General features: G+C 28.9%; 1 pseudogene; it reads right to left on the reverse strand.

Moving 5' to 3' along the window:
• Positions 1–436: 436 nt before the first annotated feature.
• On the reverse strand, positions 437–2,247 carry LOC109340479 (annotated as a pseudogene).
• Between the last annotated feature and the right edge of the window lie 15,093 nt (positions 2,248–17,340).

The raw sequence follows: 17,340 nt of genomic DNA on the forward strand, positions 1-17,340 counted from the left end.
CTAATTAAATTTCGTCTAAAGGATGACATAACAAAAGTCTCAAATAAATCCAAATTAAAAACATTTATTCAATGTAATATAAAGTTTACTATATTATTACATCAGTCCCAAAAAATTATCCATTTCTATAAGTAATTGTCTTTATATTTTTACTATCTTTTTTGAGAAAGGGACTCTTAGAAAAGTAAAAATGGTTGAGAAATTATCACAATGTTAAAATAGCATACATGATAAATAAATTGATGAGGTGTAAAGTATTTTCTTCAACCAAAGTTAAAGTTTAAATTATTAAACGGAAATCCATAAATGATTTTGAAGTTTCTTCAACCAAAGTTAAACTTTAAATTATTAAATGATGGTTGAACTTTAAATTATTAAATGAAAATCCATAAATGATTTATATTTTCTTCAACCAAAGTTAAAGTTTAAATTATTAAATGAAAATCCATAAATGATTTTATATCCCTAAAATTAAGTGTTTCTGGGTTGAATTGAAGAAAAGTCATGACAAAAGGGATATAGAAACAATTTAAAGAAAATTTGAATTCAGAAACAATCAGAAAATATTGAACTAGTTCCTGTTGTTTTTGCTGCAAAACTAGTTCATGTTTATTGTTTAAGAAATAATAATTCATGAACAGAACAAACAAAACATGTGCAATTGAGATCTCAAGTTCACAATTATTTTCCCCCAATTTTTTTTTATTATAGTACTCATAAATATGAGAGTCTATATTAATTTTCTGATAAAAAATTTTCCACCTTTGTTACAACCAAGGTGTGTCTCAATTCTCATGCATAATAGTTATATGGCTAGAGACAAATATTAGATGCTAAAGTGCAATAATCCCAGTTGAAAACATTTGGTCCCTTGTGTATGGTGAAGTTGATAAATCCACAGATCTTGAAGCTTCTGATCTACATACCTCATTATGCTCCTCCATCATTATCTGCCTTGAACGACACTCCATGCTGCAAAATGCCTTCTCTCCTCTATAAACCAAAATAAATATGAATAATCATCAGTCCTACTTGTTATAAATTAAGGTCGTGGTTATTTTGTATTTATCACAATTATGGAAGTTCGCATCAACAAGACGTTGTTGATATAGTGGTGTAAGGTCTCACTAGATCTTCAAGATGATTAAAAAGTCAATAGTTTGATTCTTGTGAACAATATTTGTTGGAAATGACAGTCACATATCGCAAAAGGAATTAGTTTCCTACCATAGGGTGATAGGATACCCTTGATAGTACTAAAATAAAATTATAGAAGTTTGCAAAAAAATGTAATCTAATACAACTGCAATTTCAGTTGACGGGGACTTAATTTCAATATTGCAACCCAAATCTACAATATCTTGACCTCATCTGTTATTGAGAAGTGTAATTTAAAACACAGATACAAGTACAATAGGAAAAAGCTCATGAATAAATATTAGAACCAAGAGTGTCTATGGAGTAAGTTTTCTCCATTTTTTATAACAAAAAAAGTCAAATTTTGAGCAAGAATTAAAGATTTTGTATTAGTTAGTACCTGTATATGTATATGTCTTGGCCATGGAGTTTCTTTCTGCATAGGTGACATGATCTGAGAAAATCTGAGGTGGGAAATGATGGTTCATCTTCAACTATAATTGGTGTTGTTGGGGTTCTTCTGAAAACACCAACGTTGTTGTTGTTGTTTATGATATGTCTCATAATTCCATCTTCAACACCATCATAGTAAACCTTAGTGATGGTTTTGTTAGGCATATGATGTGTCACATATGTGTAATCTTCTGAGCTTCCTACATCAATTTCATTCACTATCTTTTGAAAAAACCCATGTTGGTTTTTTATGGTATGAACCGGGATTGGTGTAGATCGGTTCAAGTTTGATGTACAAACAGCATGTTTGGGCAAAACTTCATGCCCAATTTCATTTGATTTCTTATCAAGAGCTACCACAATTCCTAGACCAACACCACCAAGGTCATAGCTCTTTAGGCCCTTTGGTGATTGCATCTTCATGTTCATGTCCATAGGGGTTCTTGGGCTTCCTATGGTGTCAAAAAGCGTGGCGGCTCGGCCACCGGAGACTAATAATTCCGACAACTTTCCGATCATTGTTGGGATATCTTCCCTAACATGACATGAAATTGTGCTATATATGATTATGAATTATGAAGAAAATGGATGTAGATGATAGGTGTTTGTGTAGCAAAGATTATTGTGAAGAGTGAGATATGGGGTGTCCTTTATAAGAGCAAAGTAGAAAAGCTATCCTAGGAGTCCAAATATTAAGTGGTTGGACCAATATTATTAATATTATATTAATCATCAAACAAACTTATCATATAATATTGGTATGATAGTATAGTGTTTTAATCCATACATTATTAAATAAATTAATAGTGGTTAAATTAGACATATATATATTAAATTAATATTAGTGTTGAAAAGCGAACAAAGTGATAAATATTTCCACTTGCGTTTTTTATTAAAACAAAATGAGTGACTTATGATAATATTTTAGAAATATAAACAAATACAATGTTTATATGTTTAATACTCCTTAATAACGTTTTGGTAAAAATAAAATCATGTTCATAATTTTATAATTTAAATAAAATTCGATTAATATAAATAATTTAATCAATATTAACTTTATAATTACATGACTGATATAAATATTATATTATATTATTATGGTAAGGGACCATTATAATTATTGGACTAACTCCCTATGTAGGGATGATTAGTATATGAATGCCCAACAATTAATATTAATTTGTAAGAATTTCATATTATCTTCATCTATTATTTTTATTTCAGAGTTAATAATAACTAATATATAAATGATTGATATATACATAATATAAATAAACTTTTATATATATAATTGGTGTATAGACTATTTTTTTTAAAGAATTTATTAGATTGTAATTAAACATATGGTTTAGTTAATGATTTGATTAGAATTAAACGGATGCCTATGTTATGATTATTTTAATATTAACATTGTATAAAGGTCACTTTCAGTGGGCCAGTTTCTTGAAAATGTAATTTTGTTGATTGTGACACCATAAAAGAAATTATAACTCCTGTGTCTTAGAGGGAAGTACTCAAATGGGTGATAATGTAAAAATAATGACAATAACTAACCTATGGGTATAATTACATATTCACTATTCTTAAATGTCATCAAACCGGTTTAATTGCATCAACGGTTTTCTCGTTGAACTAATTGATATGATAAGATTTTTATAATTGTACTAAAAATTGTAAATTTATAATTAAATTGGAAATTTTATTGGATACCCAAAAGTACTTACTAGGCAAGGGCATATAGGTAAATAGGTGCCAATAGGATAACATGCAAGAACTACCTACACATGGTGCGTCCCATTGTGATATATGATTTATTGGATTTAGAGTTTAAATTGAGATTATTAATAAAGTGAGTAGGTATGGTTTTATTTATCTTTGATTTGATAAAATATCATGATTTTATTTCAATAAGTGATTAGGGGATCGTTTTGTGAGTTAAATGATTTTATACTAGGAATTATAACTATTTATCAATTGTATTGTGGATTGTTGATGATTTGTTTCAAATGTTAATTCAGTTCAACGTCTAAGAATTAAAATTTAGTATATTATTAATTTTTCTAAAGGAATATTTTTTGTATTGAATTTACAAAATTATTCATTTAGAAAAACTAATAAGATGGTAGTTTTTATGAAGACTCTTATATAAATCGTAGTCATGTTGATACCATAAATTAATATCTCTCTTAAATTGCAAAAATAACAATGAAGATTTTGTATGTATGAAATCATTGATAGGTATGATTTCAAGAACTTAGTATAGGTTGTTAATTTTAGTTTCCTTCATCATTGATACCTACCTTGAATGTATTATTGTACAATGAATCTATAGATCCAATGATTTAAATTGAACATTTTATGATTGTAATACTTATATATCGATAATGTAAAGATTTATATACAATTAATATATTATCGATAATTCATTTGCATTACCTTTAATTAAAATTTAATAATGATTAAAAATGAATGGTATAGTGACAGTATAAAAACTATTACATTCTCAATGTATACATCATTTTTCTCAATATTATACTTATATATTAGTTAATTATTCTTATTTTTAAATTAATTTAAGAAATACATTGTATATATTAGAGAAATATAATGATTTTCTATATAATTAACTTCTGTTTTTTGTATGTCATTCAGGGTGACTAAAACGTATGACGCACAGATACTGATACGTGTGTCAGATACGAGACGTATCCGATACGTCGACACGCATTTTTTCCAAAATACAGGATATGATACGTTCAGGGATACGCGTATAAAATAATAAAAACACATAAAATATGATAAAATTATAAGTGTAAATCAAATTATCCAAAGTAAAAAATATAATGGAAATTTAAAATCATTGCCCTCCATAACAAATCTATATTATCCTATTTTAATGAAAACGAATCTATCCTAAAATCATTGCCCTCCATAACAAATATATCTTATCCTACTTTAATGAAAACGAATTTATCTTTTCTTGTTTTATTGGAAACGAAACTATCTTATTTTATTTTATTGGAAACGAATCTATCTTATCATGTTTTATTGGAAATAAATCTATGTATCCTATACTTTACTGAAAATGAATCCATATATCCTATATTTTATTGAAAACGCATCAGATACGTGTCTTAATATTTATTTATTTTATTTTAATTTTTGGATACTCTATGGATACGTATCCTTCGCGAATCCGAGCGTATCCGTGTCAGATACGTGTCGGACACCGACACGTGAGGATGTTTGATGAATCCATGCTTCATAGACCAAGACCCTACCAGTTTAACCCACTTTACCTTGACTATAAGTAGATATGTATATGGTCATATTTCATCAGATTTAGGAGAGAGGTAGACTCTAAAATTATAAGAGATCAATATTTATGACAAATATATCCAGCCCAACTGTGTTATTGTCACCTATTTTTTCGGTTTGTATATGATTTTGTTCATATGTTTTTAAGTCTCTAATCTTTTCATCACATATACAAATATGTAAATTATTAACAAAATATTTATAAACACATTATTTCATATGTCAAATTATATATATTATAATTAATAATGAGAAGATTTTATCTAAAAGGGAAAATTGATTATATTTAATCGTGTCTAGAGTCAAGTCCTGATTTAAAAGTTAACTCGATCGACATTTATGATTGAATTAGTCTTCATATCTTGAGTTATGTACAGGAAAGGGACAAACCTTATCCAAACTATGCATACTCCATGTGTAGATATTAGGGATGGCAACGAGGTAGAATGGGCACGAGTAGTGCTTTCTCGTACTCATATTCGCACTATCTACAGGTACTCACGTGAGTAGTGGATATTTGCGAGTACCCCACGAGATTTTAAGTTTCAATATATATTTATATATTTTACAATAATCAAAAAATTTAAAATAATTATTATATGAATAATAAAATTTATGTACATGTTAAATTTATCATATATTTCAATCAATAAAATTCATTATAAAATAATCCAAAATAGATAATATATATATATATATATATATATATATATAAATTATTTAATTAAATAAATAAATTTATAAATATGCGGGTATCATGACACCCGCTCCCACCCATAAGCTATTTTTACAGATACTCACTACGAGTATTTTAATGGGTGCTCATGAGGCGAGTATTTTTGTTATCTATAGTAGATATGTAGTTTTATTTCATTCAAAAAGGATAAATTAATGCGTCTTATAACTCATGTTAGAAAAAAAATCCTGAAATGTATATTATCTAAATGGAAAAAAATCTCCTTCGAAATGATAAATTATTAGTTTATGGATTAGTTAATGCATCTTTATGTAAATTAATAAAATATCATGGATTAAATATTATTAATTTATATTTCATTAATTTCAAAATAAATGTTTGTAGAAATGAAAGAAAAACACAGAAATGTAATCAATTTTATTAAAAACTAATCTCTTACCATTTATTCTCCCTATAAGAATGTTATTAAAAAAATATCATTTAATATTCTTTTGAAATTATAAATATATAGACAAATATTTTGAAAGAAATTTTTATATTTTAAGTAGATAGTTATTTTGAAATTGTGGGAGTATTATTTTTGTCTTGCACGTATTTCTACAATACATGGTTAAAATAAAGTTCTCCCACAATTAGAATTGTAACATTTGAACTTTATATTAATCTCACAAGTAAATTAAAAGTTAGCCTATGACATAATTCACTTGCACTACTACTAATCAATTTTGGTATTTCAAAAAATTTCTTTAACTATAATTTATCTATCTATAAAACATGGTGTAATATTATTTAATTTTTATAAATAACCATATCTAAGGAACTGTCACTAACACATTAATTAACCACATCTCTTATCTTAAATTAAACATTATAATAAACACAAAAAATTATAATATAAAGTACATCGAACACAAAAATACATTCTAATTCTAATATAAAAATTGAATACGTAGTATCATGCACACTTTTGATCAACAAACATGACGTGTCTGTACATACTAGTACTATCTATACTATTAATAAAGGGAAAACACAAAATAACCACCCATCATGGTGTAATTTGTGTTTTCCTATTTTGCCTTCAATATCTTTTTATTTCTACCAAAAACCATACAATATTATTTTCTTATTTTATCCTTATTATCTTCTTATTTTAAAAGTGTATTTAAAAAATTGAATATTAGACTAATTGAAAAAATTCAACCGTAAATTTAGCGTAAAAAATTATATTTGAATTTATAAAATACAAACTATACATTACAAACTATACATTACAAACGATAGAAAAGCGGGTTGACAGGCACAACAGTGCATGTCAACACGCTAGTATAAATAAATCTAAAACATGGTGTAACTGTCACCATAGTGTAATTTCTACTTTCCTATTTTTCCCTTAATATTTTTTAATTTCTACAAAAAAAACATATAATTTTAGGTAACCACATATCTCAAATTAAATTGGACATTATAATAAACACATAAAAAGTTATAACATAAAGTGGATTCATTAAAAATTATAATTCTCTTAACTAAAATACATAAAAACTGAATACTTAATATCATAAAATAAAAAATGCAGTTCTCGACACTAGTGATTAAGAACAGTGATGTAAATTGTGCAAGAGGGAATATTAAAACTATAATATTTGGGTTCCATCACTTTTTTATACTACTAATGAAATCTTATATCACATTGTGTGAGCAAGGAACAAATTTAGTGCAGAATGTGTGACTGTCTCTTCCAACAAGTATCGATTCCAAAAATTGAATCATTTTGATCTTTTTAGAAATATAATAAAGTCTTATACCACTAGAACAACACTTTGTTGGTGGACTTGAATGATATCTTATCAAATAAAATAAAAATGGTATATATATATATATATGTATATATATATGAGTCAGACTCCTCTTCATTACTGGAGATGAATGTTATGAGAAATAACATTGAAAAATCAAAAGGCAAAGACATTTATATCATTTAATTTATATTAAATTTACATTTTTATCCTTTAAAATATACTATAAAATTGAATTGCTCTCTCAAATATATAGTATATACAACACTTAAAATTATAATTTAGCACCATACCAAATAACACATTAAGAATATTCCTCCTCCATCAATAATTCCTTAAAGACTTCTCTGTAGTTTTGTCCATAAAAAATAAAAATAAAAAGCACATTCTAGGGACTTATTATTGGAGGGTCCATTTCTACAAGAGAAAGATTCCAAGGTTTTTTAACCATTGGATGAAGAGGGACGTGTCCTGTGTCTAACAGAACTAAATGCAATGATTGAATGAAGGAACCATATACACGTAAGCGATTGATTTAGAAGAACAATATAATTTTACTTACAAAAAATCTCCTTGAAGAAAAATAACATTTTGAAAAAAAATATTTTTGTATTAACAGCGAATTTACAAATAACACATGAGAAAACTTTATAAGTTTTATAAATACTCACTATATCATACTATTTATATTTAATTATTATGAACTCTTTAAAAAATAATACAAATAAATGGTAAATTATATAATAAGTATACATGATCATTTATATTGAATAATGCATAAATACTACACTCATAATATATATCATTTTCTCATGTTGTGAAAAAATGGTGGACATAGATATATTTTTCTGATGGATGTTTTTATCTCAAAATGTATATCACTTTATGTATCCACTATGTGATTAATCAGAAAATAGTTAATTATTCAAAAAGTTAACGAAAATATATTTTTCAATCAATCCCAAACAATAACCCTCATTTGTGTAGTATCATATCTCCTCCCATATCTTTACTATTTAGACAAAGAATGACACCGTAGGTTTTCTATGAAAGCGATGTGGTAGAGCCCACTCCATAACTCTTTGTCGCTACTTTACCGAATTTCAATTATAGCCTTCATATAATTAATCTTTGCTTTACTTTTTGTTTTTTTGATAAAACATATCCTTTAAAATTGACTCTAGTTGTCTATGCATTTATTTTTAAAATATGGATATCACACACTTGTCAAACTACTTCCCCTTAAATCTACCATATCTTAGTCGAACTATCGGTTTGATATAACTTGTTGGATCTGTTTATTATTGGAGAACCTCCAACCACAGGGGAGTTTCATTGTTATCGAACCTGAGAAAGTGGAAAAACAAAAGTGAAACATCACATCTTAAACCAAAACCTTAAGACATAGTTTAATAAGTTTTTTCCACTTATAAACTCTTCAACACATCTTTTCATATCAAATATAAGACCTTGTACATAAATACATCCAACACTGTCATTATTTATGTTCGGATCAGAGAGTCTGGAGTAGGTTCTAAGTGGGGGGTCGAGGAAAACCAAAACCCAATAACATAAGGGCAGAGTTTATTTTTTCTAATTAAAGAGATTCGAGATGGGGTTTCAGGATTATGGATGACAAAATTTGACACCAACCTACCACGTCATTATCCCGATTTATTGTATAAGTATGAAGCATGTTGTTCTATATAATAAAAATGTTATTGTTTTTATTGTATTCTTTTTAGTTCTGCTCTTCAATTTACTTCAATAATATCTCTCTCTACAATAATAGAACAATATACTTAATAAAAAATATTAACAATTAAATAAATATAAAAAATCAATAAAAAAATGTCTTGTCTTACAATTTAACTTTCATGATGTTGGAGAGGTTTTTATGAGTTAATAAACGACAGTACTAGGTTAATGGATCATTGGTCTGGCCAATTGACTAAGTGTATATGAAAAATTTATAAAACATTGAAAAAACTAATATTATTTAATAATTATATATTCCAAATTTTAAAACAATATTATCACACATATACCTAATTAAACAACTAAGAATGAATGTTTTACTAAAACAACATAAGTTTTATGCATTAATCAAAACAAAAGCACACAAATAAGTACAAAACTTAATTAAACAATTAAGATTTTGTTACAATATAATAAATGACAAATATAACTACAAATAAGCTGAAAATACTAGATTTTCTCATATCAAAATGGTGTTGCTTTGTTGCGTCTTTAAAAAAAATAGATTGATATGGTTGATCTAACTGACCAAATTATCAGTTTTATGTTTAAATTGTCTGAGTCAAACCGATTTATCCAAATTTTAACCTAAAACTAATCAAATGAGCGACTCAGATCAGTTAGGTGCTTTATTTTTGGTTGAACCAATGGATTGGAGCCAATGTTCATAACATTGTTTATATGTACTAATTTGAGAAGTTGATTAAGGTGATTTATATATTATATTTTTTATTTATAAAATCTTTTAGATAGTTTTATCATTTTTTTAATCAGATTATAAGTTAGTTTTATCTAACATATTAGTTTAACCTCTTTTATTTCATGGTTTTTTGATCTTTAGCTAATTTATCAACTTTTCAGCCAATTTTATTAAACTGCCTTTGCATAATACAAATTATCCACAACATTATACTCCCACATTATAATTATAATAAGACTGACTTAATATCTTATTCCTTTATATTCTTCTTCCCTTCACTCTTATGGTTTTTCCATATAGTTAAAATGTAAAAAAATTAATTAAATAATGACATTCTTTCTAAATTTGCTCGGACAAAATAACACCATTTTTATTATTTAAGTAATGCACTGAAATAGAAAATGAAAGATAATTTATAGACTCCACAAGACAAGCTATTATGATAATTTAATGATGTTCATATCCATATAAATATTAGGCCCGTTACCAATAAATTCAAGAAAAATATTAGAGTGCTAGAATCTAAAAGCCCAAAAACAAGTCTAAGATTTGGATTGGCCTATAAAGACACAAAAAGGTTAGACTCAGCCAACGAGATATGAACACATAGGTAGAGGTGCCTTAGATTCAGAGCTGCCTTAGACATAGCCACATAAGTTTAAAGTTGTCATAGGCTCGGACATACACATGATATAAAATGATAGATGGATCATAGAAAATATCATCATTTCTTACTTTTGACTTATACACTTTATACAATTGCCTTCATACCTAGGTTTGGCGCTCTAAGTCTGGTTTACCATGTTATAACTTAGAAAAAGAAAGATAGTAGAAAAGTAGAAAGCTTGTATATTTTGTATTGATCAACTGAGGCTTTTATGTAGCCTTATTCAAACAAAAAAGAAAGCGTAACCGACCATATTTTTAATGCCGATAAAGTGGTCATTAAACAGTTTTATTCTCCATAAACACTAAATTAAACGACTATCTAACAATCTCTCCCTTAAACTAATGCATCTGCGTTTTAGTCTCGCTTGAGCGAGCAGGATGACTGTGTGTCTCGCTTAAGCGAGAGACACACATAAATTTGGCTCCCAGAACTGCAAATTGTCGCTTGAGCGACCCCCTCTCGCTCAGGCGAGATAAATTGTCGCTTGAGCGACACCCTCTCACTCAAGTGAGACATACACAATGATTTTGGCTTCTAAAACTGTAAGTTATCGCTTGAGTGACAACCTCTCACTTGGGTGAGAATAACAATTGACTCTTTCTTATTCTCTTTAGTAACTTCAACCATTCCAAACATGCCATGAAGTTTCTCAAATTGTTCCAGCTTTATTGGTTTTGTCATGATGTCTACAATTTGATCCTGAGAGTTGCAGTAGCTCAGCTCAACAACTCCATCATTCACCAAGTCTCTTAAGAAATTGAACCTTACATCAATATGCTTGCTTTTCCCATGAAACTAAATTTTTCGACAACTGTATAGCGGAGCTATTATCACACATAAGTGTAGTTCCTGTCTTTTCTTCACTCCCAAGTTTCTTCAATACCCTTTTGAGCCAGACACATTAACAATCACACAATGATGTTGCTATATACTATGCTTCCATAGTGGAAAGAACAACCACTGATTGTTTTTTTGAGGATCAAGAAACCGCAGCAGATCCCATCATAAACACAAATCCAGAAGTACTCTTCCGATCATCTAAGTCGCCGGCATAGTCACTGTCTATAAAGGCTGTGAATTTCATGTTGTTTTCTCCTTTCTTATAAAGAATCCCAAGATCAGTTGTACATTTCAAGTACCTTAAAATTATTTTTGCTGCAAGTCAATGTGACATAGTAGGACTGGACATGAACCTGCTTATTAGACTAACACCATACATCAAGCCAGGCCTAGTGACAGTTAAATACATAAGACTTTCAACTACCTGCTTAAATAGAGTTTCATCAACTCTAACTCCACCTACATCCTTGGACAGCCTCATACATATTGGATTCTTTACTACATTACAACATCTCATGTCAACCTTGCTAATACTTCTCATGCATACCCTCTTTGGAAGACGAAAATTCCATCTGATCCCTGCTTAACTTCTATTCCAGAAAGTGTCTCATCCTTCTCAAGTCAGACATATCAAATTCCAGCATCAGTGGATTTTTAAATTCATTATACATGGCTGCATCATTCCCAGTAAAGATCAAGTCATCAATATACAGACTTATTATTAATATCTTATGTCCTTGCGACTTTGTGAACAGTGTGTGTTCACTAAGACACTTCTCAAAACCTTCGGGCACAAAGTTAGTTTTAATTCTGTTGTACCAAGCTCGAAGCGCTCGTTTAAGTCCATGTAATGCCTTTCTCAGCCTATAGATTTTCTCTTCTTCTAATTTCTTTATGAATCCCTCAGGTTGCTGCATGAACACTTCCTCCTTGAGCTCCTCGTGAAGAAAAACACTCCTCACGTCAATTTTAAAAACCTCCCAACTAAATTGTGCAACAATTGCGAGTATCACACTGATGGTATCAAGTCTTGCCACTAGAGCAAATACTTTAGTGTAGTATATTCCATGGCGTTGTGCATACCCTTTTGCCACCAGCCTTGCTTTGAGCTTCTCCACAATTATATGAGATTGACATCTTACCTCTCTCTGTGTTTAACTCACTTCTTACACATACTCTATTACTCTATATCAAGCCCCTTGTAGAGCTTTGATACCAATTGTTATAACTCAGAAAAAGAAAGATAGTAGGAAAGTAGAAAGCTTGTATATTTTGCATTGATCAACTAAGGCTTTATAAATAGACTTATTCAAACAAAAAAGAAAGTGTAACCAACCATATTTTCAATGTCAATAAAGTGACCATTAAACAGTTTTATTCTCCATAAACACTAAATTAAACAGCTATCTAACGAACAAGGATCCGGCAAGTACTACAAAAAAAAAACAGTCACATGATAGGACATATCTAACATACCATCGGTTCAAACCATTTTCAACCACTTGAAAGTCTGTTTCATCTCGATTTGTATATTCTAATTCCTCCAAACTAATTTCCGTTTGATTCAGCCCAAAACCACATTATCATGTTATCATTTCGATCCTAGAAGCCACTTTGCCATGTCATCATTCGGATCCGTGTAAACAATAATTGCAGGGAATTTATGAGCATGATACAACTAGAGTTCACCCAAAGAAAAAACGAAGTCTTTTTTAGAAAGGTGATGAAAACGAGGCTTCAAAACATGTTGTTCTCTCCTATAGCTATCAAACAAACAGGCCTAACCGTGTATATATGCCTAACTACAAAAAGAATCTTCTCCTTTTCCACATGAAAAAGACATTTTCATTCATTTAAATGAGGTTAACATGTGACAACTTTTATAACCAAGGCTGAGATCATTTTAAATAAACTAAAGTAATCAACGTACGATGTTGCCAATACGTTAAATAAAAAGCATCCTTATTTGATACTTCTTATAACAAAGTTAAATGTGATACTAACTTACTCCTAAAATTTAGGCACTAAGCTTTATTCCACTAACCAACAGACTCCCTCTATTTGAGAGTCTTTGTTTTAGAAGGGGAATAGAAAAGATGACTTTGGATAATATCTACATTGTTTGAGAGATGAGTGAAAGAGAGTGAATAGTTTTAAGGTTTTTTTTACTGTCCTCTAAAACTCTCCACATGTCTATTCTGATAGCTCCAGTAATTTAGAGTTTTTTGTAGACAAACATATCAAAGTACTTAAACGCCTTTACTAAAATTTTATAATAACATTATTGGTAATTTTTCATTGTTAATTATATTATCAAAGGGAAAGTAAAATAATATTCTTGAATTTTTAACATTTCATTTTCCTTTCGGCTAAATTTCACACTCCCAAATAAAAGGAGAAATTTAAATTGATTTGACTTACTTTCTTATTCCCTTCCTCCCAGTGTTGTGAAAATTGGACTGTACCGGCTGGTTCATTCGAAAAACCGGTAAACCGGTGTTTATACCAATATTGTATAACAAATATATCGCCATGAAATTATATTGGCTAAAATCGGTCATAGTGACTGATTTTCAATTGAATTGTTCTGGCCATACCATCTGGTTTTTATTTTAAATTAATTTTTAATGAAAATGTCTTAATTGTACCAAAATATTATATGAAGGATCGAAAACACAACTATTAATCTATTATAACCTTTGTTTATACTTGTAAAACATGTTCTACCACCAACTGAGACATTTTGTTTCAAAAAATAATATAAAAAAGTAGTTATTATCTTCTGTATTACTTTTTCAACATCAATGTTAGTATAATATATGTGTATATCTAACTTCGCTAGTATGCAGTATAATTGATAAACCATTGTTTGAACCGTTATATCACATACTAGTATTGTGATCGGTTTGATGACCGATGTGTATTAATAACACTACTTCCTCCTCCTCCTTGTCCCTTGATGTCTCTCATTCCCTTTTCCTCGTAACTCCCATATACAAACTAAAAGTTTGTTTGCAAGTTGAGTTTTGGAGGGAAAAGAAATGACTATGAAATATACTTTTAAGATAACTCAAAAACAGAAAAACTTTCGTTTTCCCTCAAATGGACTAAGTAAAATAGCTTAGAAAATATAACAATTTCGCTCTCATATCCCTCACCCTATTTAAATTTCTTACCTATAAAAGTCTGGCAATGTAAATTTTGATAATAGTGCAGAAAAATTGGTGCCAATTTCTTTGTAATAACGAAATGGAGATGTCTATTTTCATGTGGAAACTAGCAAGTTACCCGTGCATTCGCACGGGGCAGTATTTTTTGCCATATGATTAATAACATATATATTTCTCATGCATTTCGACTGGATAAAAACACATATTTCCTAAACCATTGTTGGTTTCATGCATGGTCGAAATAGATGTTTCAAAAATATTAAACTGAAATTGATAAATAAAAAACTACAAAATAAACAATTATAATAACAAAAAGTTTTGATATTAATTACCTCTAATTAAACAATGATATATACTGTCAATGTACACCGTTTATGACTCCAAAAACCAAAAATTAACAAAATAAATACATGTTTGCAACATGTGTAAATGGATCATGGTAGCAAAAAATATGGTCATGCATGCGACTGCAGAACCATCCAAAATATATAGATAAAACATAAATAATCATTCATTTTTCAAAGTGCTCCTTAGTCGAACAAACTCGACCAGGATTACTGTAAATTTAAAAACAAAAACAAATAAATTATAGCTCCATTAAAAAAACAATTATCATGGTTGGTAATGAAAGTGAAACCAACAACACAATACAATTAACAGAAATGATGAACAAAAATGAAATAGATTCAAATATATAATAGAATAAGAAAATATGAAGAGATGCAAATCACATCATGAAGCAAAAATGCTTTGGTAAATGAAGAGTTAACATCAATCTGTGTTATTTTGGTCATAAAAATAAACAAATGCTTTAATAGGTAATAACTGAAAAGTCATATATAATAGGTAATTGTGCACATTTTAAAATGATGATGGGTTATTATTGATGATATCAATTTATGTAAAAGTCATACATAGTGGTGTTAATATTATTCATTAATTCATTAATTAAGCAAAGGATAGGAAAGGGCAAATGAGAATGAATTGACTTTGATCATGTATGGTAGGGTGTATGTTAGGAAGTAGAACCTTTTAGGAGGGAATTTTTTTGCTGAGAGCTTGACACGTAGCATAAAAGAACCTTATTTTCTTATATAGTTATAGATGAGACAATCCCCTCTCATGTCGATTATTAAAAGAATTATACTCTAATGATAAATGTAAATGTTGTATTGATGAGAGATAATTGGAAGAGATTTTGAAAAAATAAATTAATTAACATGAGAAAAAAAATGTGAGTATACATTTTGTAAGAGTTTTGTACATTCTTAGCTCATCATTCACCATTCATTCTTAATCATTATTGACTCTTCAACAAAAGTAATAAAAATAAATGATAAATAATACATGAACTATATATATAAATCTTTACATTAATAATGTATAGATATTATACTCAATTAATATTACCATGACTCTTGAAAGAAAAGATACGTTACACATATGATGTATGGATAATATAAGCTGCCCAATAAAACTTATAACACGATAGACTGATATGAACGTTAATGATCAAACATTTTGCACACCACATAATGTGTATAGATTGGACGATACCATCATGCTTTTCATAATAAAATATATTCATCGACAAATAATTGAGGTCTAAGTCTTTTTTTATCATCTTGACTATGTTTTTTCTTAGTCTTTCTCTTCCTTAGGAATTTGACTAGCTTCCATTTGTTCTACTTTCCTTACGAGAGCTTCTATCGATCCACCATACATATGCCCAAATCACCTAAGACATGATTCAAGCATATTTTCGACAAAAGGAGTTACTTCAAATTCCTCTTTTAATATTAATTTTTAGTTATATTTTGTCTGGTATGTTAACTTGTCCAATGTAACATTGAAACAAAATGTAAATATAAATTAATTATAAAGGGATAAGAGAGGATATGAAAAATTAAAAAATATATAATTAAACCCTCCAAAAAGATATAGGATATTATAAGTACAAATAAATTAGAGGGGGATTTGTTGAGTTAGAATGAAATTATTTTGATTATCATATTCATTTATGCCTTCAGAAGTATCCATTGAGAATGGAAGGATATCGGTGGAACAACTTTCTTTATCATTAAGTCACTGAAGATATTTCAAAGATTATTTTGGAAGTTAGCTTGGTGGTTAGGAAGTTAGTAGTTAGTTAGGTTTGTAACCTTTTTGATTAGTTGTATGGTTTGCAAGCTTTTTTTCCCTCATCAATGAGAATGGGGTAGAATTCAAATTTCTAATGGGGTATAAGAGCCTTCATGCTGAAGGTTTTGGTCGCTATTGCTGCGCTTAAGTAAATCATTCTCTATAACTATTTTTCCTTCCAAGATGGTCAAGAATTTCTGACCAAGATGCTCATTAACTCTCATCCTCCATCTCTCATTCATCTTCCTCATTCACATAGAACTCTCCTACCATATCTTCAGCAAGATTCGTAACAACTTAATTATTTCAAGGTCAAGCTCGCTTTGCTCCGCATTGCTAAGGTCACTAGTACAGCATCCAACAAAATCTCCAAGATATAAGGAACCTGTGACATATCTGATTTTTCAGCTTCATTTCAAGGACACTATTTAGCTCTCAATATAAAATGAGTAGCAAGAGGAATGCTTACCGCCTTAGAATTTTCCATCTAAAACTTCTGTAACACACTCTTAATATAGTGTTCCTGTGACAACCGATATTTTTTTCATGCCTATCTCGTATGATTCTTATACCAAGAATCTGCTTAGCAACTCCCATGTCTTTCATGGCAAATGACTTGCCTAATCACTTCTTTAACCTATCAATCATGGAAT

Source organism: Lupinus angustifolius, unplaced genomic scaffold (genome assembly GCF_001865875.1).
Source record: "Lupinus angustifolius cultivar Tanjil unplaced genomic scaffold, LupAngTanjil_v1.0 Scaffold_181_13, whole genome shotgun sequence".
Classification (NCBI taxonomy): domain Eukaryota; kingdom Viridiplantae; phylum Streptophyta; class Magnoliopsida; order Fabales; family Fabaceae; genus Lupinus; species Lupinus angustifolius.